The 26802-nt window shown below is 48.2% G+C and overlaps 1 protein-coding gene across 2 annotated transcripts in view; it reads right to left on the minus strand.

Annotated features, from left to right (window-relative positions):
- NCK2 (NCK adaptor protein 2) overlaps positions 1-17855 on the minus strand; it is a 62464-nt gene extending 44609 nt beyond the window's left edge. Inside the window, exon 1 of one of the 2 annotated variants that reach the window (XM_088445875.1) lies at positions 17508-17855. The gene's annotated coding sequence lies outside the window, so the exon portion shown is untranslated. The remainder of the gene's footprint in view (positions 1-17507) is intronic. The other variant, XM_088445873.1, reaches the window with a different exon arrangement.
- Between the last annotated feature and the right edge of the window lie 8947 nt (positions 17856-26802).

Consider the following 26802-nt stretch of genomic DNA (forward strand, 5'->3'; position numbering starts at 1 on the left):
CGGCTGGGGGCAACGCATAGGGGAGCTACGGCTGGGGGCAACGCATAGGGGAGCTACGGCTGGGGGCAACGCATAGGGGAGCTACGGCTGGGGGCAACGCATAGGGGAGCTACGGCTGGGGGCAACGCATAGGGGAGCTACGGCTGGGGGCAACGCATAGGGGAGCTACGGCTGGGGGCAACGCATAGGGGAGCTACGGCTGGGGGCAACGCATAGGGGAGCTACGGCTGGGGGCAACGCATAGGGGAGCTACGGCTGGGGGCAACGCATAGGGGAGCTACGGCTGGGGGCAACGCATAGGGGAGCTACGGCTGGGGGCAACGCATAGGGGAGCTACGGCTGGGGGCAACGCATAGGGGAGCTACGGCTGGGGGCAACGCATAGGGGAGCTACGGCTGGGGGCAACGCATAGGGGAGCTACGGCTGGGGGCAACGCATAGGGGAGCTACGGCTGGGGGCAACGCATAGGGGAGCTACGGCTGGGGGCAACGCATAGGGGAGCTACGGCTGGGGGCAACGCATAGGGGAGCTACGGCTGGGGGCAACGCATAGGGGAGCTACGGCTGGGGGCAACGCATAGGGGAGCTACGGCTGGGGGCAACGCATAGGGGAGCTACGGCTGGGGGCAACGCATAGGGGAGCTACGGCTGGGGGCAACGCATAGGGGAGCTACGGCTGGGGGCAACGCATAGGGGAGCTACGGCTGGGGGCAACGCATAGGGGAGCTACGGCTGGGGGCAACGCATAGGGGAGCTACGGCTGGGGGCAACGCATAGGGGAGCTACGGCTGGGGGCAACGCATAGGGGAGCTACGGCTGGGGGCAACGCATAGGGGGGCTACGGCTGGGGGCAACGCATAGGGGGACTACGGCTGGGGGCAACGCATAGGGGGACTACGGCTGGGGGCAACGCATAGGGGGACTACGGCTGGGGGCAACGCATAGGGGGACTACGGCTGGGGGCAACGCATAGGGGGACTACGGCTGGGGGCAACGCATAGGGGGACTACGGCTGGGGGCAACGCATAGGGGGACTACGGCTGGGGGCAACGCATAGGGGGACTACGGCTGGGGGCAACGCATAGGGGGACTACGGCTGGGGGCAACGCATAGGGGGACTACGGCTGGGGGCAACGCATAGGGGGACTACGGCTGGGGGCAACGCATAGGGGGACTACGGCTGGGGGCAACGCATAGGGGGACTACGGCTGGGGGCAACGCATAGGGGGACTACGGCTGGGGGCAACGCATAGGGGGACTACGGCTGGGGGCAACGCATAGGGGGACTACGGCTGGGGGCAACGCATAGGGGGACTACGGCTGGGGGCAACGCATAGGGGAGCTACGGCTGGGGGCAACGCATAGGGGAGCTACGGCTGGGGGCAACGCATAGGGGAGCTACGGCTGGGGGCAACGCATAGGGGAGCTACGGCTGGGGGCAACGCATAGGGGAGCTACGGCTGGGGGCAACGCATAGGGGGGCTACGGCTGGGGGCAACGCATAGGGGGACTACGGCTGGGGGCAACGCATAGGGGGACTACGGCTGGGGGCAACGCATAGGGGGACTACGGCTGGGGGCAACGCATAGGGGGACTACGGCTGGGGGCAACGCATAGGGGGACTACGGCTGGGGGCAACGCATAGGGGGACTACGGCTGGGGGCAACGCATAGGGGGACTACGGCTGGGGGCAACGCATAGGGGGACTACGGCTGGGGGCAACGCATAGGGGGACTACGGCTGGGGGCAACGCATAGGGGGACTACGGCTGGGGGCAACGCATAGGGGGACTACGGCTGGGGGCAACGCATAGGGGGACTACGGCTGGGGGCAACGCATAGGGGGACTACGGCTGGGGGCAACGCATAGGGGGACTACGGCTGGGGGCAACGCATAGGGGGACTACGGCTGGGGGCAACGCATAGGGGGACTACGGCTGGGGGCAACGCATAGGGGGACTACGGCTGGGGGCAACGCATAGGGGGACTACGGCTGGGGGCAACGCATAGGGGGACTACGGCTGGGGGCAACGCATAGGGGGACTACGGCTGGGGGCAACGCATAGGGGGACTACGGCTGGGGGCAACGCATAGGGGGACTACGGCTGGGGGCAACGCATAGGGGGACTACGGCTGGGGGCAACGCATAGGGGGACTACGGCTGGGGGCAACGCATAGGGGGACTACGGCTGGGGGCAACGCATAGGGGGACTACGGCTGGGGGCAACGCATAGGGGGACTACGGCTGGGGGCAACGCATAGGGGGACTACGGCTGGGGGCAACGCATAGGGGGACTACGGCTGGGGGCAACGCATAGGGGGACTACGGCTGGGGGCAACGCATAGGGGGACTACGGCTGGGGGCAACGCATAGGGGGACTACGGCTGGGGGCAACGCATAGAGGGACTACGGCTGGGGGCAACGCATAGAGGGACTACGGCTGGGGGCAACGCATAGAGGGACTACGGCTGGGGGCAACGCATAGAGGGACTACGGCTGGGGGCAACGCATAGAGGGACTACGGCTGGGGGCAACGCATAGAGGGACTACGGCTGGGGGCAACGCATAGAGGGACTACGGCTGGGGGCAACGCATAGAGGGACTACGGCTGGGGGCAACGCATAGAGGGACTACGGCTGGGGGCAACGCATAGAGGGACTACGGCTGGGGGCAACGCATAGAGGGACTACGGCTGGGGGCAACGCATAGAGGGACTACGGCTGGGGGCAACGCATAGAGGGACTACGGCTGGGGGCAACGCATAGAGGGACTACGGCTGGGGGCAACGCATAGAGGGACTACGGCTGGGGGCAACGCATAGAGGGACTACGGCTGGGGGCAACGCATAGAGGGACTACGGCTGGGGGCAACGCATAGAGGGACTACGGCTGGGGGCAACGCATAGAGGGACTACGGCTGGGGGCAACGCATAGAGGGACTACGGCTGGGGGCAACGCATAGAGGGACTACGGCTGGGGGCAACGCATAGAGGGACTACGGCTGGGGGCAACGCATAGAGGGACTACGGCTGGGGGCAACGCATAGAGGGACTACGGCTGGGGGCAACGCATAGAGGGACTACGGCTGGGGGCAACGCATAGAGGGACTACGGCTGGGGGCAACGCATAGAGGGACTACGGCTGGGGGCAACGCATAGAGGGACTACGGCTGGGGGCAACGCATAGAGGGACTACGGCTGGGGGCAACGCATAGAGGGACTACGGCTGGGGGCAACGCATAGAGGGACTACGGCTGGGGGCAACGCATAGAGGGACTACGGCTGGGGGCAACGCATAGAGGGACTACGGCTGGGGGCAACGCATAGAGGGACTACGGCTGGGGGCAACGCATAGAGGGACTACGGCTGGGGGCAACGCATAGAGGGACTACGGCTGGGGGCAACGCATAGAGGGACTACGGCTGGGGGCAACGCATAGAGGGACTACGGCTGGGGGCAACGCATAGAGGGACTACGGCTGGGGGCAACGCATAGAGGGACTACGGCTGGGGGCAACGCATAGAGGGACTACGGCTGGGGGCAACGCATAGAGGGACTACGGCTGGGGGCAACGCATAGAGGGACTACGGCTGGGGGCAACGCATAGAGGGACTACGGCTGGGGGCAACGCATAGAGGGACTACGGCTGGGGGCAACGCATAGAGGGACTACGGCTGGGGGCAACGCATAGAGGGACTACGGCTGGGGGCAACGCATAGAGGGACTACGGCTGGGGGCAACGCATAGAGGGACTACGGCTGGGGGCAACGCATAGAGGGACTACGGCTGGGGGCAACGCATAGAGGGACTACGGCTGGGGGCAACGCATAGAGGGACTACGGCTGGGGGCAACGCATAGAGGGACTACGGCTGGGGGCAACGCATAGAGGGACTACGGCTGGGGGCAACGCATAGAGGGACTACGGCTGGGGGCAACGCATAGAGGGACTACGGCTGGGGGCAACGCATAGAGGGACTACGGCTGGGGGCAACGCATAGAGGGACTACGGCTGGGGGCAACGCATAGAGGGACTACGGCTGGGGGCAACGCATAGAGGGACTACGGCTGGGGGCAACGCATAGAGGGACTACGGCTGGGGGCAACGCATAGAGGGACTACGGCTGGGGGCAACGCATAGAGGGACTACGGCTGGGGGCAACGCATAGAGGGACTACGGCTGGGGGCAACGCATAGAGGGACTACGGCTGGGGGCAACGCATAGAGGGACTACGGCTGGGGGCAACGCATAGAGGGACTACGGCTGGGGGCAACGCATAGAGGGACTACGGCTGGGGGCAACGCATAGAGGGACTACGGCTGGGGGCAACGCATAGAGGGACTACGGCTGGGGGCAACGCATAGAGGGACTACGGCTGGGGGCAACGCATAGAGGGACTACGGCTGGGGGCAACGCATAGAGGGACTACGGCTGGGGGCAACGCATAGAGGGACTACGGCTGGGGGCAACGCATAGAGGGACTACGGCTGGGGGCAACGCATAGAGGGACTACGGCTGGGGGCAACGCATAGAGGGACTACGGCTGGGGGCAACGCATAGAGGGACTACGGCTGGGGGCAACGCATAGAGGGACTACGGCTGGGGGCAACGCATAGAGGGACTACGGCTGGGGGCAACGCATAGAGGGACTACGGCTGGGGGCAATGCATAGAGGGACTAAAGGGCATTAATGTGCGGCATAAGGTGTAAAGGGCATTAATGTGCAGCATAATGTGTAAAGGCCGGGCATGGCTGTGTGGCATCATTTGTAAGGGGAGGTCCGAGAGGCATATGTGGAGCTCTAAAGCATAAATTATGATGGGACCCAGAAATGGTCAGGTAGGACACCATTCTATTAAAGAGCCCGACACCCGCTTACCGTTCGAAGGCCGGGCGCGGACAGCCGCAAGGGGGGGGGGCGACTTAGGGTCAGGCCTCCCCAGGGAGGATAGACTAGGGGAAGGGTGGTGGTGGTGGTGGTGGGGGGAGGGGGGTTAGGCACCCCCCCCATGGGGGACTTCGGTTTAGGCTGTGGGGGAGGGGGGGGTTAGGGTTAGGCACCCCTAAGGGAGGGTGAGGGAGTAGAATTAGGTTAGTTAGTTGGTACTTACTTTATGACGATCGGGATTTCCTCCTCTGTCGGCTGGCGGTAAATCATACTGCTTCCCCAATATATACCACCCCTTGACTGGTACCATTGTAACAAGATAATCAATGTTACTCACTAGCGTTCCCAGCTAGGCTGTTTCACCCTGCCCTTCAGTGCGGCACCCCGCTGAAACAGCATGCGGGGTTCTGACCTCCACCCACGGGCCGCGGTGTCCCGCGGGTGGGGAAAACGGCAGAGCAGCGGTCGCCGCCAGTGAATGAATGGTGGTAGTCGCATGTACCCAGCATCCATTCACAGTGACTGCGGCGCTTGGGGGCTGCCCAGCATGTCCATAAGTGCCGGGCAGCGGAAAAGGACGCGTCATAAAGACACGCCCCCTTTTCATTGGCCACGTCCCCTTTTTCGGGGGCGCGCTGAAGTGCCCTTGCTCTAGGTCCGGCGGTCTGCCTGCCACCGGACCTAGAGTGAACACTACCTAAGTCAGTTCATGTTATTATTAGTAAGAGTAACAGCGCTATTTGAAATGTAGCAGCTCATATTCATAATATATATATATATATATATATATATATATAATAAAAATAAGGGAAAAATGAGCGCTTCAAATGGTGGCACCTGTAAACATAAGAAATGGGTTAGTGAGGTATTAAATGTTTGAAGTCTTTTCAGCCATTTTAGTGAGTGCTGTGTGCAGTTTGTGTTATAGATGATGCTACGGTGCCTTTACTGGATGCAATACTTGTCTGGCTTGGCTGGAATCCAACAGGATAGCAACTTGGGAAGCAAATAACAAAAATAATAATGAACACAACTGCAGGTACTACATTTGCAAAATGAGCATTAACTTCCCTTATATTATTCCTATCCTTTATTTATATAGCACCATGGGCATAGCTAGGGTGGATCAGGTACTCTGGTAGCTGGTGGGAGAGCCAGCAGGGGCTCTCTGTAATTTTTGCTTATAATAAAAACAATACAATGCCAGGATGTCCCGCTAAAACAGCCTAACGGGAACACTACAAAAATTCACTTTTGAATCTCCCCCGGAGAGAAATGGCATAATAAAGGGGGGAATTTAAATTCAGCACGAGTTTGATAAACTCCCGGAAGTAACGCACAGGCAACTGAATAGCTCTGGTCACTCATCCCAGAAGCTTTACAAACCTGCGCTGAATTGAATTCCTCCCAAGGTGTGCTTTGAAAAATAAGAATTAAATACAAAAAGTTTTATATGCAGCAGGTAAATTTACACATTTAAATGCATTACAATAACTATATATTTCAGCATTAGCAAAGCGATGAATCACATCAAAAATAAAAATTGCCTTCCTTTGTGATCAGCAGCCTGTCCAAAAGCAATCCTAAATTATCATTAAATAGTAAGCCACACTGAGCCTAAATTATTATTGACCACCGGGTTAGTACATTGTCGGGCCATCTTTTGCCATTAATACAGCTTGAGTTCTTCTAGGCATGGATTCTACTAACTGTCTACACGAAACAAAGGGCCCAGACACTCCCATGAAAACATGCCCCATACTATAACGTTGACTCCGCCAGGCTGAAGAGTCTTCACGATGCAAAAAGGGTCCATGCTTTTGTGCTGATATCTCCATATCCTCACCCTACAAAGCACATGTAATTGACAAAGGTGATTCGTCAGACACACATGACTAGTTTCCAATCATTTATTGTGCAATTCCTGTGTTCCTGAGCAAACTGGAAGCATTTCACCCTGTTTGCAGCAGATAGCAATAGCGTTCAGACAGGCCTTATGTAGCAATTACGATGTAATGTGCAACATTCTGTTCGTCAAGGGGTCATCTGATTTGGTACCCAATTCAGATTATCCATAATATGATGCACTGTTGCCCGTCTGCGAGGCTGAACAAGTCTGTCCACACTCCGTACCGCTCGAGCATCCAGTAGCCATTTACAACCACAGGCCTTGTGCTGGGATGTAGTTAGGAGACCGGCGGATGGGACGGCACCGGTCGAAAACCCGACGACGCAAGCCCGACACAGGACGAAACATAAGGGGTATGAAGTGTTAAGTTTAGGCAGCATAGCGGGGTTAGGTTTGGGAGGAGGTTAGGGTTAGGCACCCCTAGAGGGGGTTAGGCACAAAGGGGGGAGACTTAGGTTTAGGGTGCAGGGAGGGGAGTGTTAGGCTACAAGAAGGGAGGGTTAGGGGGGAGAAGGGGGGAGGGTTAGTATACTTACCCGACCCGTGTCGGGATGCCACTGGCGGTATTTTGACAGGAGGCATCCCGACTGCTGGTATTTCATACCCATTCCCCTTGTTCTTAGACCCAGTTTTTTTGCCTGCTGATCCACTCTATGTACACTCTAAAGGTGTGCATCCACTACCCGACTATAGAAAGACAGTACGATTATGACATCGTATTCGTACAGACGTTCCTGATCCCCTGTAGTGCCTACACTATATGTCGTTCAGTTTAGGCACCCTCCCTCATCCCTGAACATGGTCAATCTGTCGTTATCGGCAGATTGACCGGAATGTTCAGGTGATGATTGATGTCGGAAACGACCAGAGGGAGCACGCATCGCTGGTCATTTCCGACATTATAGTGCATGATTAATAAGCAATTGAATGATTACGATGTTGTAATCGTTCAATCGCTTATTAAAATCGCCTAGTAGATACGCGGCATTATTGCCGCCCTCAGACGATTCACCAGTGCAGCTGTTTAGCTAATAATTGCATTGCTACTGTGAGCACCAACAACGACTTCAAGTTAAAAGTCTGTAGGAATGGGTTTATCCGTTATTTCATGAGTGATACACTTCATTAGTATCTGCATACCTTCACCTTTCCATTCTTTAACAGATTCAGACATCCTAAGCCAGCAGTATCTGTGAAATAGCTACTTTGGATAAAATCACCTCTCAGTGCATATATTGCATATAAATGTTTATAAAGAGTTTTCTGTAGGATATTTTGTCATATCGATTGCGACTGCTGTTGCAAATAAGCAATATGTTTTAAAAAGTTAGACAAAATAATCGCCAATCTGCATTTTGCTAATTTCAGTGGTGGAATTTGGCATCATTTGTTCCCTCACCAACCACACATAATGAATGGACTATAGCTCCGTACACACGGAGCGATCAGACAACGATCAGATATCGTTGTCCAATCGTCCCTCATGTGCTGGATGTTCGATATCGAACACATGCACCAACCCCCAAACAACTATAACGACCCGCGAGTAACTAGGCTAACCTGGTCGATATCAACCAGGTTGGCCTGCATGCACGAACAATGGTCGATATCGATCATCCGTGCCCGCGCATCGACCATCTTTGGGGGTTGGAAGGGCCCAAAAACAGGACGATATGATCGATAATGATATCATTATCGTCTTGTTAAATCTGACCATGTGTACTCACCATAACACTGACTCTGCTCTGTTCATTCCACAAAATACAAATTTAAAAATAAAGCACAATATGTCATCTAAAAATAAAACAAAGATTTTATTGCTGGAACTTTGAACCTCTGCTGCAAAACCATTTCTAATCAAAACTACATTGCCAAGTGACATTTGCAGAATGCCTTCTTATTGGTCAATAATATTTATTGCAACCATTAATCCACCACAAAGATTTATAATCAGTAGTAAGAACTATTACACAGTTTCTAAACAGAAATGTCTACATCAATTAAAATTAATTGCTACCAATGCTGTAAGTTAACCGATGCTAGAATTGTATGAACAAAATGCTTATTTTCATTTGAAATACATTTATCATAGTTTGTACATCTGACCAAATGCTTGATATTAAACTGCTAAACTATGGACAGATGATACCAGCGTGAGCTCAGCTACTGTAACTTCTATAGAAAACAGTCTGTTCACCATTGTTTCTGAAGACAGACACTGAATGAACACACTATTACGCACACTGCTGACCTTTGTGACTACTTCAGCAAAAGTCTTTGACTTTAATAAATGACCAATGTGATCGGTTACTAAAGGAAGCTGCAACTTAATTTCTGCTGCTAACCCACTGATTTTCAACTTTTTCAACCAGAGGCACACTACACAAGATTTTAAAATTGCCAAGGCACACTACCCGGCTATGCGATGTGCGAGGCCAATGAAAACATTAGTTCCCACAGAAAAATATACACACATAATGGCCTCCACAGAAATAAAACACACTACATTGGCCTCCACAGGAATAAAACACGCTACAGTATAAGTGCCCTGAGCTGACCACCGCGGCACACTAGTGTGCCACGGCACAGTGGTTGCAAAACACTGTGCTAACCAGTAAAATTACAAGATAAAAATAACAAAACAGCACTCACAAACACAAAAAATCAAACTTCAAAATGTAATAAAAGGTCATAAAAACAATATTGTACAAACTATAAAATGATGCGAAGTACATATTTAGATCATGTTATTTCAGGAATGCATTCTATTTTCAGATGACCATAAAATGTGAGTCACATGCTTTCCACAGAATCAATTATCCCTTTCCTTGTCGTTGTTAAATCCACTCATCATTCTACACATGTCCAAAAGTGGCACTGATCTTTCATTAACACCCATAGTGACAAAAAGATTAAAAGAAAAACACTTGAATGATTTATGCACTAACAACAATCACATAAATTGTACATCTAACATTAAAATAGGAGTTCAACAGCCAAAACTACATTTTGCAATATCAAAGATTATTTTCATTTTCTGAAACATACTATGGAAAGTGTTTTAATGCTTGACCACTTTAAAGTTTTTTTAATACACTTTTACCTCCATCTGTTTTGACATCCATTATCTCTATGGAGGAATACAAGAGAAGTATTTCAAGCAATCGAAATGGAGAACTAACATCATTGTAATTTTCAATGTTTACTTTTAGCAGCACACAACATGAATATACAGAGATGCTTTGGATAACACTAGAACAGCCTCCTCTATTTTATGCTGAATACTGTGTGTGATTTTATGGTGACCTTAACCACTGCTCATTTACCACTCAACCACCCCAATGTTTACACTTTGGTAATCTTTGTATTAGCAGCATATTAGAACACAAACATTATTTGATAGGACAAATATAGGGGAATCAAGAATAAAATGTGGGGATACAAATTTCTGTCACTTTAACCTAAAATCTAATTTTCTTGAGTGTAGAACCAATATGTGACAGTTCAAGAGAAAGAGAATGGGACATGTTGGTTGTTTAAAAAGACACAATTTTCGATGATATGCACTGCACTCTTATAAACAATTTGCAAGCTTGAAATAAGTTTCATATGTGGGAAGACAATTGCTTGGAGCTGTGGTAATTTATTGTCAAAAAGAGTAACTTACCACCAGGACAAACCACGTTGCACTGCAAGGGAGATACGGTCAATATTTTTACATGCAGCCAACACTGGATGTTTTTGCATAGGTTGTCCACCAAATGCTGGAAAGCTTTATTTTAACATTGCAATTTGAGGTAGCTGCCCCTTTCCCCTCTAAAATTTAAATCTCTCTACATATACAAATTTAAATCTCTCTACATATACAAATCTGCCCCACCTGCAGGGCAACATGGTTTTGCCAAAGTGTAATGATGTTCTTTCTTTTTGCTTTGGTCTCCACTTTCTGCCCTTAGCGCCGCCGAAACAGCATTGCGCCGGGAAGTTTAGTCGGAGAATGTCCGTTCTCACGACTAAACATCCTGTTTAAGGCGTGAGGAGCGGGATAATGGGCATTCTTGGACCTAACAGGGCGCTGAATTGAATAGCTCCGGGCATCCATTCACAGTGACCGCGGCGCTTGGGGGCTGCCCGGCATGTCCGTAAATGCCGGGCACGATCCCAAGAGTGACAAAAAGGGGAGGAGTCATAAAGACACGCCGCCTTTTCGGGCGCAGATGTGCTGCACTTCTTCTTGCCACTCACAGGAACTATTAGCGAGTACTGCAGCCTTTGCCCACGGAGGTCTTTATTATACAGGGGTTAGAGTATTAGAAGAATTGTCCATTAAGACTATCTATACCCATTGGATATACAGTGTCCCATTACGTTTGAACATTACCATTGAACACTACATTTGCTCTATTGCAACAATATAGGGACTGTTTACATCACAAGCTATGATATGCTGTTAGATATGTTTTGCTGAGCCATTTGGCAATGAGAATCATAGGTCTATTTTATTTGTTATTACATGCTCTTTATTGTGCGTTTTAGGTTTTAATTGATGTTATCAATTGTGGCTATTGAGGCCTTTTAAAGAACTCCCAACTGGTATAATGAAATACTAAATTCTATACGGTGCTACACTTTTCCTTTCTTCTGCCTTATAAATTCTGTGGGAAGCAGTACCCACTGTGAGAGCTGAAGTTTGGAATTTGGGGTCCGTACAGGCATACATTAGCGCACCTATAATCGTTTTTAATTATGAATCTTGGCCAACTAAGCAAAAAATCATCAAGTGATACAAAATAAATCTTGTTTTTTTAAAAAAGAAAAGCTACATGGCCAAGTTAGTATTTGAGCATTATGTCACACCCATTGCTAACAGGTGAATGGATTCAAGCATACAGCCAGCCATACAATCTGCATTAAAGCATTATCAGTACAATGATGTGCTGAAGAGCCCAGTTACTCAACAAGGCACTGCCACCTTCTCAACAAGTCAGCCAAATTCTACTGTCAAGGTCAACTGTCATTGTGAGGTGGAAATGTCTAGAGGCAACAACAGTACAATCGCAAAACATTAGGCCATACAAGCTCACAGAACATGAGGACCAAGTGCTGAAGCACACACATGCACAAAGTAGGTCCAATCACAAATGCTCTTGTGGCCGACTGGATGTGAATTGCCAGAGTGTTGCTCCAAGGTCTCATGGAAAACCCTCCCAGAAGAGGGGAAGATGCAATAGCAGCAAAGGGGAACCAAAACCATATTAATGCCTATACTTTTGGATTGAGATGTTCAACAATATACTGGTACATGGGTGTAATTGTTCAGGTGTCCACATACTTTGGCCGTGTAGTGTATACTGCATTACCAATTTGAGGAAACCAGCTCATAACATGTACATATCAATTCAATAAATGATTGAAACATAGGTACAGAAAAATCTATTCAAAGCAGTTAGCTAGGTACCAAACACACATATACATACATATTATATATATATTATATATATATATTATAGCGTTCCCGCTAGGCTGTTTTAGCGGGGCGCGGCGCCCTGCCCTCCTTGTGGAAGGCAAAAAGCGCCCTGCCCTCCAGAAGGAGGGCAAAAAGCGCCCTGCCCTAACAGCCTGCGGGAGCCGTCTTCACCCGCGGGTCGCAGTGTCCCGCGGGTGAAGAAATGTGCAGTGACCCAGTCACCCCCGGAGAATAGACGCCGGGCGCATGCGCCCGGCATCTATTCTCACTGTCCTTTTGGCTTGGGGGCTGCCCGGCGTGTCCTTAAGTGCCGGGCACGCCCCCAAGACTGACGAAAAGGGGACGCGTCTTATAGACACGCCCTCTTTTCAATGACCACGCCCCCTTCTCGGGCACGCGCAATGACGTGCCCTCTCTAGCTCAGGCGCCCTGCCTCGCGCCGGAGCTAGAGTGAACACATATATATATATATATATATATACATACACACACACACATATATACATATATACACATATATACACACACACACACACACACACACACATATATACATACACACACACAGTACCAGTCAAAAGTTTGGACACACCTTCTCATTCAATGGTTTTTGTTTATTTAAATTATTTTCAACATAGTAGATTAATACTAAAGACGTCAAAACTATGACAGAACACATGGAATTATGTTGTAAACTTAACAAAAAAAAAAGTGTTAAACAAATCAAAATATGTTTTATATTTTAGATTCCTCAAAGTAGCCCCCTTTTGCTTGGATGACAGCTTTGCACACTCTTGGCATTCTCTCAATCAGCTTCATGAGGTAGTCTCCTGGAATGGTTTTCCAACAGTCTTGAAGGAGTTCCCAGAGGTGCTGAGCACTTGTTGGCTGCTTTTCCTTCACTCTGCGGTCCAACTCATCCCAAACCAGCTCAATTGGGTTTAGGTCGGGTGATTGTGGAGGTCAGGTCATCTGATGCATCACTCCATCACTTTCTTTCTTGGTCAAGTAGCCCTTACATAGCCTAGAGGTGTGTTTGGGGTCATTGTCTTGTTGAAAAACAAATGATGGTCCCAGTAAGCGCAAACCAGATGGGATGGCATGGCGCTGCAGAATGCTGTGGTAGCCATGCTGGTTAAGTGTGCCTTGAATTTTGAATAAATCACCAACAGTGTCACCAGCAAAGCACCCCCACCATGTTTCACAGTGGGAACCACACATGCAGAAACCATCCGCTCACCTTCTCTGCGTCTCACAAAGACACGGGGGTTGGAACCAAAAATCTCAAATTTGGACAAATCAGACTAAAGTACAGATTTCCACTGGTCTAATGTCCATTCCTTTTGTTTCTTGTCCCAAACAATTCTCTTCTTCTTGTTGTTCATCCTCAGTATTGGCTTATTCGCAGCAATACGACCATGAAGGCCTGATTCACGGAGTCGCCTCTGAACAGCTGATGTTGAGATTTGTCTGCTACTTGAACTCTGTGAAGACTTTATGTGATGTCTCATATCTGAGGTGCTGTTAAGTAGTGGTTTCTGAGGCTGGTAACTCTAATGAACTTATCCTCTGCAGCAGAGGTAACTCTTGGTCTTCCTTTCCTGGCGCGGTACTCATGAGAGCCAGTTTCATCATAGAGTTTGATAGTTTTTTCAACTGCACTTGAGGATACATTCAAAGTTCTTGAAATTTTCCGTATCAACTGACCGTCAGGTCTTAAAAGTAATGATGGACTGTCGTTTCTCTTTACTGAGCTGAGTGGTTGGTGTCATAATATGGATTACAACAGTAGTCAAATAGTGGTGTCCACTGTGTACTAAACCTACCTCTGCACAACACAACTGATGGTCTCAAACACATTAAGAAGGCAAGTAATTCCACAGATTGACTCTTGACAAGGCACACCTGTTAATTCAAAACCATTCCAGACTACCTCATGAAGCTGATTGAGAGAATGTCAAGTGTGTGCAAAGCTGTCATCAAAGCAAAAGGGGGCTACTTTGAGGAATCTAAAATATAAAATATATTTTGATTTGTTTAACACTTTTTTGTTTACAACATAATTCCATATGTGTTCTTTCATAGTTTTAATGTCTTCAGTATTAATCTACCACGTTGAAAATAATTTAAATAACCAAAAACTATTGAATGAGAAGGTGTGTCCAAACAAAAACAAAATAAAGGTGTAATAAACATCTGGTCAACGGAAATCATCTGTTTGTACAGACAAGCTATATACGGTTGACATAAAGCTAAGGTACTTTATCTTGATCAAGTTCCTGCCTTCCAAAGGAACGAAATGCTCTCACTGGTATAACACTATTGCAGCTTCAGTGGCATCACTTGCTAAAGTACAAGTGGACCTCTTGTTGCTATTCTGGCTTTCCATGGGAAGACAACCATCAGGTGAGCAGTGCCTCCCATGCAGGGTTTTCGCAGCCCCAGAGCAGGTGCAAAGTTGTGAAAAGTCAATATTTTAAAAAGGTAAAAATGTCAGGATTTGGTTCAGAACCCCTGGGACACCAAAAGTAAGTAGTCAGAACTAGGGCATGGTTGATGGAGGAGACTGATGTGAAAAAAATATTCTCCATAAAGCACTTCATAATAGGTAATCGCCATCTAAAGTATGTTCAATAAATAGAATCAAAAGACTTCACATACAGATGTGTCCTCTTGCATCTTTGCTGCGTACGCGGCAAATCGCACCAGGCGTGCGCCCCGCAAGCAGATATACATTCTGCGTTCGCACCCAGGATTGCATGGTGCAATCAAAGTGCGCGCCATAGTGTACCGTAGCATATGCTGCTGTGGGTAATGCGTGCGCATGTTTGTAGCGCGATCGGCAAGGATGTAAGAGGAAGCGTGATCGGCAAGGATGTAAGAAGACACATCTGTACTAGTAGTTTGTTATGTGCTAAGTGTTGCATATAGAAGTGTATGAACTATTGCTGCAGTTGTGCCAAACAGCCCTTCTCAGATTGCCAGGTCCTTTGAGGCTTGGCTTGCACCAAGCATCCTTTTTGCTGGAATATGCATCTTAGGGGCATATTCAATTATCTGCGAAAAGTCGAGTACTTTTCGCATGCCGGACTTTTTCGCAGTCATCGCTGGTTTTCCATGCAGATGGCCCTGAATAGCCCTGCTGAAGCTATTTGGGGTACTTAAATGCTCACATTAGCTGCTAATTAGCGTCTTTGCACAAGTGGTGAATACAGCATTTAGCAGTTTTTTTGGTGAAAATAACTAGTCCTAGCAAATTTGGGGTACATGAAAATAGGTGCAAGCATGGTTAAAAATCACAAGTGTGGTTTTAAAAAAACTGCAAAAACGCACCTTCAGCAAGCACCTGCAAACAAAAAAAAATCTCCCCCATACTTGCAGACCCCCCCGTAAAGTCTTTCGCTAGTTTTTAAGTTTGTACCCCAACTTTGTATTTTTTCACAGTCATTTTTTGGTGTGTTCTTTAATTTTATTTAGGATTTTTTTGACGCAGTTAACCTTTGGGGACCCGTCCTAAGGGTGCAGGGTGGTTTCCCCACCTTTGCACCCCAAAACCGCAACTCTGCACTTTTTTTCGACTGCTAGTTCCGGCGAAAAGTCCCCACAATTTAATACGGGGATAAGTTTCGGCTGGCGAAATGACGTCATTGACGAAATTTTGGCGCCGTTAATTGAATACGGCCCTTAGTTGCAATGCGACTGCACTGATTAATATGTGTGCAAATGAGTCTGAATCTGTATACTAAGTGCTACAATGCAGTGACCGCTGCTTTTTTTCACGGCAAGTACTTGGCCATTCACATCAGCCCTGCCCAGTTGTATTCCCTACACATGTACGTACACACACATACATACACACTGGGGTTAATTTTTGTTGGGATCCAATTAACTTACCAGTATATTTTTGGAGTGTGGGAGGAAACCGGAGCACCCGGAGGAAACCCACGCAAGCACAGGGAGAATATACAAACTCCACATAGTTAAGGCCGTAGTGGGAATCTAACCCACGACCTCAGTGCTGTGAGGCAGTAATGCTAACCATTACACCATCTGTGCTGCCCCTGTGCTGACTTTGTACATTTTTAAATTCCTGTGTGTTCAAAGTCACAACCCGGTGTCTCTGGTATTGATTGAGTGGTGTTTCACTGCAACTGCGGTACACATAATATACAAAGTTAAAGAAAAAGTTGCTACACTACATCGATCTGTTCAGTTCACTCACACCAAGCGTCTCACACCACATGGCATATTGAGGGTAAGTGTATGAGAACACACCTGTACCTATGATAATTCGCAGTGCAACATACAGTACTAATAGAAGCTAAAACAGCATAAACTTGAACAGATGCAGAATATATTGTCATTTACAAAACAAAAAACCCTCAAAATGTGTTTGTTAACCAGTGATGCTTTTTAAAAATGCCTATGTGACCAGCTCCATAAGGATCAATGATACATACAGTGCCTTCTATAACATTTCATTAAGCTCATAAAACACTTTAGAGATGGAAGTGACACAATGGATTACAAAGCTCAGTGCCTGACATCTTTCAAAAGAATATCTAATATTCACCCATATCATTTATGGCAGCCCTAACCTGTGCATGCCAAGCAAATGTGTTGCAACATAACTATACCTAATCATTACAAAGATGATACAGCGTATGGGTAAGACGTCCTCCTAAATGAAAAGCACTTTCATACAAAGTAGAATGACTGGTATGTAATGTATAAACAAAGGAAATGTGCACCAATATTAGACGATTGCTACATGCTTCCCCATGAGCAGCCAGTGGGGATATACTGTACCATGCACCTGTCCCCCACCCTCAGTAACAATCTAACCAAGGTGTATATCTATGCTGAAAAATATCTTCCTTTCAAAGAAAAAGGAAAAAAAAAAAAAAGGAAAGAGAAAAAAAAACTTAATGGAAACTGAAAGTTTGCAGGCCGGCAGCCACGGGACATGTATTTCCCTATGACCTGGGGGAAGACATCCATGATAACATATGTCCGGCATGTCACATGAGGACAGCGAGCCCCGGGGAGTTGGCAGGAAGAGAGACCCCGGGGGAGGGGAGATGGGGGGTGTCAGCGTAGCACAGAAGGAGAGTGGAGGACGCACAACAAAGGCTGGGAGAGATGGAGGGACCGTGGGAACCCGTGCCCGGGCACACAGGGCAGTCGGTCACTGGGACCCTGAGGCGGATGGGGGAGACAGGAGGACAGAACATCTGGCTACATCACCTCCATCACACGCACACACCTCTGGGCTCCGCTCCTCAGCAATTCCCGGACTCCCTGTATCCCCTCCGCTCACAGGCCCGGCACCTTCTACCGCGGCTCTTCCCGTCGGTCTCTCCCCACTTTCCTCCTCGAGGCTCCCTTTCTCCGGCCAACCGACACAGCGCGCTCACCGGCTGTCACCTCCCGCCTGCGCGTGCACACCCTCCGGCGCGCTCCCGCCTCCTCATCAGCAGAAACCGTCACCTGACATCGGTGCTCCCTCGGGACCCCGTGTGTCACATGACTTTCCCGAGCGCCCCCACGTCCGGCGGCGGCGGCTGCTGCTCTGTAGAAAATATATTTATTATATATATAAATTGAGTGAGCTTATTGTGCAGCGTGCTACATGCGCCTCTCGCTGTGCTGCCTGAGAAGCTGCTCGTTTTATCTTTCAAATACAGCAGCTGTGTGACAGGGACTGTCCTGTCCCTGGCTGTACTGCATTCATTGTTCCCAACGTTTCCAAATAGTTCCCAGTAGCACTTAGGGGCAGATTCAGAGTCGGACGCAGCTGCTGTAGTCATGTCTGCGTCTGTTGATGCCACCGCAAAGCCCTTCCCTGGTATATGTATCTGCGTCTGACTGCGCAAGGTCTGAGACGCCCACTGTCGGCATCCATAGTCGCTGAATTGCTGCTTACACTTCTAATGCTGTGCGTCCAAGTCCGTTATGTGACTAACCATACACAATCAGGCGGCATATGTGGTGTGACGCATTCGCCTACGAGAGACATCACAACACTGCGTCTTACTCAGAATCAGGTCCTTAGTGTTGTGGAAGTGTAGCTCGGCCTGTTATAATGTTTGGTACAGACTATGGTGGTGCTACAATTCAGCGCAATGTGTGTACCAGAATGATACAACATAGTTCCCAGCATCATACGTACCCCATAGAGGTGTGAAGGGAAACTTGTCATGTACAGCCTACCATAAAAACTAAAGTATCTATATGGGACACACCAGAGCAACTACATTTACTTGAGAGCTGCATCAGTTTTAAACCAGAAAAATACCCCAAGCGCTAGTAATATGTAAGAAAAAATGTATATAATAATATAATATATATATATATATATGAATAAATTTTAAATGCAGCAGCAGAAAAGCACAGTGTGCTTGTGATAGCACACCCAACTAAGCACCTGTAAAAGAGGTGCAGCACAGACTTCCAATTTATTCTTTGCGCTAATTAAAATGAATGGATAATGTGGCTCAAAATAATAATAATTTAATATCAGACAGACATTAATACAATATATCAATTTGACCGGTCAAAATAAAACAAAAAAATATATATACATTACAATGGAATAGTTTAAAAATAAATGAAAATAAATCATAGATAATAGCTTTAGTATATCCAAAGGAGGTGGATCCTACAAAAGAACTGGTATATACCTGAAATCAAGAGTTTATAATCCGCACCTGCAGTATGACCAGAGTCTCATTCAAATAGTAGTGTACTTGGTAGTATGTCTCTATATGTCATATATAATAATTGGATGGATAGGCTTCCAGACCAAATCACATGAAGTCATGCACTCAGGAGAAATAGAGAAGAAATAAATTGAACACTGGGCCTGATTCAGAGCCGGACGCTCTGAACGAGCGCCCGCTCTGAATCAGGGCGTGTTTTTTTTTTTTTGCGAGGCGGCCTCTTGGACGCTCGCATAGCTGTGGTTACCACCCACAGCTTATGCGAGCGTCCATGATGATGGTCAAGACCATCGCGACCATCGGGCTTGCGGCAAGACCCTTGCAGTAAGGTCTCGTTGCCGCAAGCCCTGGGGTGATTTTGGCTCTATCAGAGCCAAAATCACTCCCACTGACATCACTAGTGATGTCAGTGGGGCCGGACCCAGACGGTAGGCGTTCCCATGGGTACGCCTCCGTCTGAGCAGCCACGCCCCCGGCACGCCCACCAAAGGGGGCGTGCTGTCAATCACCATCGACAGCACGCCCCCTTTGGTGCGAGACCCATAACGACGGCTACCCCGTCGTTATTAGGGTCTCGCGCATGCGCACGACGGAGGCGCCTCCGTCGTGCACATTTGGGAAACATCGACCCGCTTGCGAGCGCTCGGGAGCGGGTCTGAATGAGACCCACTGTCACTTCTCTGGTGGGAGGTATCCGGCAACAATAATGGATGTTGCTAGCGGTAAACCGCTCAAACTGGACATAGGTACATGTGAGGGAGGCAATATCTCCAATGGGAGGATCGGGGCCGCGACTACCTTGCATATGTGAAAAGTCCTGTAGATCGCGTCTGCATCCCCGCCTCGACCTCAGTGCTAAGTGGGCGTCCAATTAAGTTGTGTGGTATAAGTCTCTCCGGATCTCCTGGGGTAATGGCAGGTGACTGCAGATAACAAATATGGGTGTCTCAGATCTGACTAGTTTCGCACCGCTATTCGGGAGCTTTTTCAAAGAGCATCAGTTTTAAAGACAAAGGGCTAAGGAGCCAATTTATCATTGAATATGTGAGGTGAAATCCCTGAAAACATCAGTTTTCATGAGTTTACCTCAAATATTACATTTCCCTCGGATGTATCAAGGAGGGATCGATACCTGCTGTGATCCCTCAGTCCCGCAGGCAGAGGCATCCCCCATAGGTTTCTATGGGGGATGCGATGATGCCAGATTTACCAATATCCGGAATGCGATACATTCCGGATATTAGCCCCTGCAGCTAATGCCATATGAAGATGGGGTCTGCCTATTCATTCGGGCTACTCTCTTGAACCACTGGACAGATTTTGATGGGGTTTGGTCAAGGAAGTTCAAGGTGTATGAACCATTCATCTGTGACAAAAGGGAGCAGAGCAGTCACAATTTTAGTGAAGCAAGTGAAAGAAATCTAGCGCCAAGCTGCTGTCTGGATAGGCCCTGGCTATTGTGCTGAAATAACAAGAGAGCATCTGAAACTAAGCCAATCAGAGCTAGAGGGGTGCACATGGAGGCTGTGGAAATATACACAGGTGCCCCAGCCCCGGGGATATGCTGTTGATAATGCTTACAGTAGCTGCAATACAAATCTCTAATCCATGATACCCCTGCCCTTCCCAGCACATCCCAGTGGCCGGGCCCCAGCCAGCTGCAGGGCAGCAGTAAGGGGGGTTGTGGCGACACTAGTGAGATGCAGGAGGCAGGAGTGAGAAGCAGGGGCCTGTGGTGGGATGCAAGGGGCTGTGGCGAAATGCAGGGGGCAGTAGTGAGAACAGTGGCAGCTTTAGACACGGTCTAGAAGGGCCGTCGCCCGGAGCACAGCCCTGCTCCCTGCCTGAGCTCACCATCGGCTGGCTGCAGTTAAAAAGCCCACCCTCCCGCTGATGTTATTGGGTAAGCGCTCAGGGGGAGGAAAGGGGCGAGGCTATGTAGCGCAGGATGGCGCTGGACGCATGGAAGCCTAGTTCCGGTCCTGAGTGAGAAGCAGGAGACTGTTGTGAGATGCGGGGGTCTGTGGTGATATGACGTAAGTTGTCATAAAATGCAGGGGGCTTTGGTGAAATTAAATTGCACCTGTGTGAAGCAGTGGTGGGTCGCTAGTCTAATATAAGTATAGGTATCACCTTTGGAATTGGAGACCAAGATAAATGCTCTATCCATAGCCGATCACAGGCAAAAAAATTTGACATGGAATAAGTGGCGTAACTAGGGCAGGGCCGCTGGGGCTCGTGCCCTGGGCGCTGTGAGCATGACAGCGCAAGGGGGGGGTGTGCTGCCGGCCACAGTACAGGCCCGTCCTAGTTACCCAGTGTAGTGCAGACCACAGTGAGTGCGGTTGCACTACACATTTACACATGCCGGCGCTGGCGGCGATGTATGTGCTTCAGCAGCTAATGACAGTCAGACAGGCTCTCATTGGCTACTGCGCCCACTGCCAGAGCCAGGCTGGAGCTCATTCATGAGCTCCACCTTCCCGGCTCCTGCAGTGGGTGATGGGAGAGACGTCACGTCTTGACGTCTCTCCCACAGGACCAAGCAGGTAAGTCTGTTTTTTCTGTTTTGTGTGTGTATGTGATCACTTCTGGGGGCCTGCATAAGGGGGACCACTATTGGGGGTCACTGTGTAAGGGGCACTAATGGGGGCCTGCATAAGGGGGATCACTACTGGGGGCACTGAGCACTAATCAGGTAATCAGGGGCCTACATAAGGGGGACCTCTACTGTGGGGTCCCCCTTATGCAGGCACTAATGGGGGCCTGCATAAGGGGGACCACTATTGGGGGGGTACTGTGTAAGGGGCACTACTGGGGGCATTGCATACTGGGGGCCTACATAAGGGGGACCACTACTGGGGGCACTGCATAGAAGGGACTGTATAAGGGGCACTGCATTAAGGTGCATATGAAAAGGAATGTTCCCAGAGTGCCGAGAAAGGTGTGTGTGTCATGTTGACATGTCCCATTTTTCACTGACCGCGCCCATTGTGGCATGTGGCCACACCTATTTTTCAGTGCGCGCACTTGGGGGGAGGGGGCTCCTTTTTTCAACTTGCCCTTGGTTCCAAATCCGACAAATGCATAGTCAGCAATCATAACACTAGGGAACTAAAAAATATATTTTTTCTTTCTTGCCAAAGATTTAAGATTGGTGTGAGAGTACTTGCAGGTCCTATTTTCGCATTAGATCTCCGCTAAAGCTTAATTGGCTCCAGTTTTCAAATTAATGAAAAATTTTAAAATTCAATTATTTTCTCCATTTCAAAGTACCTTACTAGTCTAAGCCTACTTTACTTAACAGAATCGATTTAGTTTTGCTTTTTTAACAACTACCCTCTTTCAACAATAACAAGAATTTGTTTTATTTGTGATAACGTAGCTGGTAGTCACGTATGAGACACATAACACATTCAAATCTCCTCCCTAATGCTGGGAGGAGGCGTGGCCGCGCTCTGCTGAGCCTGCTGGGACATCCTCAGACCACAGCCACGCCTCCTCCCAGCATACAGAGAGGAGCAACAGAGAGGACTGAGTGACACAGTTAGCACACCTCCTGTTCCTTTGTTCGACCCTGTGTCCCACCACAACCAATTTCCCACCGTTTGGGCTTGTTTTGTTCAGTACATCCTCGGCTTTTGTTGGGAGTCAGCACTGAATGTGTGAAACAAAATGTTTTTGCTGTAAAAATTAGTTCTTCTCGGAGACGGTGTACTAACAACCCTAATGTTTTTAGTTATATTTGTGGCAAATATAGTGTTGCAAAAGAAAGAAAAAATATAACTGTATTCGTAAAACAAGCGTATCAGGCTTATTTTGGACGTCACATATGCCAGCAAGACAAGATTTGGATGCCTCACAAAGTTTGTAAAACCTGCGTGGAATTACTCCGCAATTGCACTAAAGGTGATCGAAAAAGACTTAATTTCGGCATACCTATGATATGGTGTGAGCCAAAAGATCACTTGAGTGACTGCTATTTTTGTGCTGTAAATGTGACGGGTATGAATCAATTTAATAAACGTAAATGGGATACCCAAGTATGAATTCTGCAAAACAACCGATACCACATAGTGAAGATTTACCTGTACCATCATTCAGCTCTTTGTGCGAAGTTGAATGTGATGATGTGGAAATGTTAATTTCATCGAGTGCAAGTGACAACACAGATGAAAGTGAGTTTGAAGAAAGTTCCTCTACTCCAAACAATTTTTCTCAAAAGGAACTAAATGATTTAATATGTGACTTGAATTTATTGATAAAAGGAGCTGAGCTTTTAGCATCTAGACTTCAAGAAAAGCATTGTCTTAAGCCGAATGTTACTATAATGTCGTATCGAAATAGAGAGCAAGCCATACTGCCGTCCTTTAGCCAAGATAACAATCTTGTGTATAGCAACAATATTCCGGAACTTCTCCAGATGATGGGCTTACCAGAATATCGAGCAGAAGATTGGCGGCTTTTTTTGGATAGTTCTAAAAGGAGTTTAAAATGCGTATTACTGCACAATGGGAATAAATTTGAGTCGATTCCTATCAGTCATTCAACAAAACTTAAAGAACAGTATGAAAATATCAAGTTAGTCTTAGAAAAAATTGCTTATTCTCAGCATCAGTGGTCTGTTTGTGTCGATTTAAAAATGGTAAACTTTCTTCTTGGGCAGCAAAGTGGATATACTTGTCACATATGCTTATGGGATAGTCCTGCAAAACAAAAGCACTGGCAGAAAACCGTATGGCCTCCAAGAGAAGTTATAACTGTAGGAGAAGCCAACATCATTCATGAGCCCTTAATTGACAGGAAAAATCACACTGCCGCCTATCCATATCAAACCGGGTTTAATGAAACAATTTGTAAAAGCATTGGACAAGTCAGGCGATTGTTTCATGTATATATTTGTCAAACATTTCTATCTCTTAGTATTGAAAACTTAAAGGCAGGAATTTTTGACGGCCCACAGATATGGAAACTGGTGAAGGATCCAAATTTTACTACATCTATGACTGAATCTGAAGCATGGCTGAGTTATGTGTCTGTTATTCAAATTTTTTTAGGCAATCACAAGGCAGTAAACTATCATGAATTAGTCCACAACATGCTAAAATGTTTCGAGAAAGTAGGTGTCAACATGAGTATTAAAGTACATTTTTTGTACAGCCATTTAGATCACTTCCCGTCCAATCTAGGAGATTTAAGCGAAGAACAGGGTGAACGATTCCACCAGGATATTCAGGTAATGGAAGAAAGGTATCAAGGAAGGTGGGATCGTCACATGATGGCCAATTACTGTTGGAGTCTGCAGAGGGACTGCCTGCAACAAGAATACAAAAGAAAATCCTACAAAAAATGGTTCGCGTAGCTTCCTAACATTTATGTATGTAATTATATTGTGTCTTTTACAAATTAAATTTAATCAGAATAAAAAAAATATATTTTTAACTACTTTTAAAAAATTTTAATTTAATTTTTCATAAATATTAAAGACATATGCATATCTCAAAAACTAGAGCCAACTGAAAAATAAGCATGGCATATTCATGATCAGGAGCACAAAATTTATCGAAATCGACTCTTAAATCCCTGGCAACAGATTGACTGACTGTTCCCCAGTGTAATTAATCTATTTAGTGTAACTATTAGAAAAAAAAGTAACGGTCAAGCAAATTGGTCTCTTTAACCAATAAAGGAAATGTCTGGCAAATAATTTTATTTTCATTTAATTGTAACACCTCTTCTCAAGTAGAAAGGATGACATACCCTAATGTGTATGTGGTATCACCTCGCAATCTTCTTGATGACACAGGGCCTGATTCAGGTTGGATCACAACTGCGATTACGCACAATATCAGCCGTTTGTTGCATTCTGCACATGCGCAAACTGGCCACTGTGATTACAGTGACTACGCAGACCCATCGCATAGTGATTGACAGGAAGTGCAGTTTGTGGGATGTGACGGGGGGGTCGGTCGGAAAAACGCAGATGTGCCAGGGCGTTTCAATGCCATTGCAGGGGCATGCATAAATTATCCACTGCGATGCCATATGCAGCATGTGTACTCACTGTGTACCTGTTACGGTCTCTAGCTATACCTTTAAGGTAGCCGTTAGAGTCCAGATAGACAGGAAGTAGATGTCAGAACTGCAGTTCCTAAGAAGGCCGATGGTGGAACAAATGATGCGGGGAGAGATGAGACTCTGGTTGTTCCGGTCTTTAAGAACCGATAATGTGGCTAATGCCGATGGTGCGGCCACTGGGCCGATGCTGTGGCTAATGAGACGATGAAAGTGGGCAATGGGCCGATGTTGCGGCTGGTGAGCCGATGTTGTGACCGGTGGGTCGATATTGTGGCCAATGGGCCAATGATGCGGTGAATAAGCCGATGATGAAGGCCAACGGGCCTAAGTTGTTGCTGGTGAGCCGATGTTGTGACCAGTGGGTCGATGTTGCGGCCAGGAAGTCCGTCATGAGTCCATCAGGAAGCTGAGTACACCCTCAGTGTCAGCAGACAACAGCTGGAGCTGCAGCTAGGAGAGCTGGAGGCAGCACGAGGGCGGTTGAGAGGAAGTGTGTCCTGGAGCGGCCGAGCAGTCGGAGGAGACACGGAGGACTTGTAGCAAGTAAGTAATGCTGACCATGCAGCAGAGCCGAGCGCTGAAGTAAACGCTATAGCCGGCGAGACAACAAAAGTGCAGTGAGTTTAAATAGAGGAAGGACTCATCAGGTGACATGGGAGGTACCCAGCCCAGGTCTCAGATGTCCGGATCTCCTGGGGGCAGGTCCAGTGGGAACAGGAGCAGGAGAATCTTGAGCCATGTACAAGTCCTGGACTGGACTTCTAACAGTACCGGAAGGTTAGCAATTCCTAAGTAAGGTCTGACCTTGTGCAGGTGTGTGTGAGGCTGCGATGGTACTCGATGTTACCGATGGCTTTGCAGTCTTGCTAAACATTACGGATGTGTGTAAGGTAAGGTGGGAGTCCTTAGTCCTGTAGTGCTGCGATGGCATAGCAATCGCAATGGATTAGCATATCATCGGTCGACTGTGTGCGTAATCGCAGTTGCGATCCGTAGTATTTCAGGACCACAGTGCCTTACACTTGTGTCATGATATGAGTCTTGTTCCACCAGAAGTAACTCCGGAACTGGCCTGATTCAGAGGTGCAGGAAGATGAGGCCACGACTGTATCTTTATGCTAATATTGTGACTGATTCTGAGCCTACTGAGTGCTCACTGGCTGCAGCGCGTACTAAGAAGCACCATCATTGTACTATTGGCTGAAACATCAATTCCATCATCTGAACCTCCTGTGTCAGTGCAACTGTGTTTTTTGCCACAGCTGTTGTCAGCGACACTCCTGCGTCTGGCTAGCCACCCCCAAGTTACCTCCCAGGGACGCCCAATGAAATCCCCAGCTCCTGCATCCAAATTCGTTCTGCGTATCCTGGCGGTAACCATGGGGATGCATGCGCAGACTGAAACATTGGGCCTAATTCATTACGGATTGCTATTGCGATTACGCATGCAGATGGCCGATTGCGTACTGCGCATGCATCGCAATGCGCATGTCGAAGGCTCCACTGCGATCGTGCTGCAGAGACTATGCAGATCCATCGCAAAGTGTTTCACAGGAAGTGAGCGTTTGGGGGTGGTGACGGGGGGGTTGGTCGGCAAAACTCAGGCGTGCCTGTCCATTTGAACACTGATACAGGGGTGTGCATACAGTCAGGTCCATAAATATTGGGACATTGACAGTATTTTCATATTTTGTCCTCTATTCACCACCACAATGATTTGAAATGAAACAAACAAGATGTGA

Source organism: Taudactylus pleione, unplaced genomic scaffold (genome assembly GCF_031769625.1).
Source record: "Taudactylus pleione unplaced genomic scaffold, aTauple2 ptg000391l, whole genome shotgun sequence".
Classification (NCBI taxonomy): domain Eukaryota; kingdom Metazoa; phylum Chordata; class Amphibia; order Anura; family Myobatrachidae; genus Taudactylus; species Taudactylus pleione.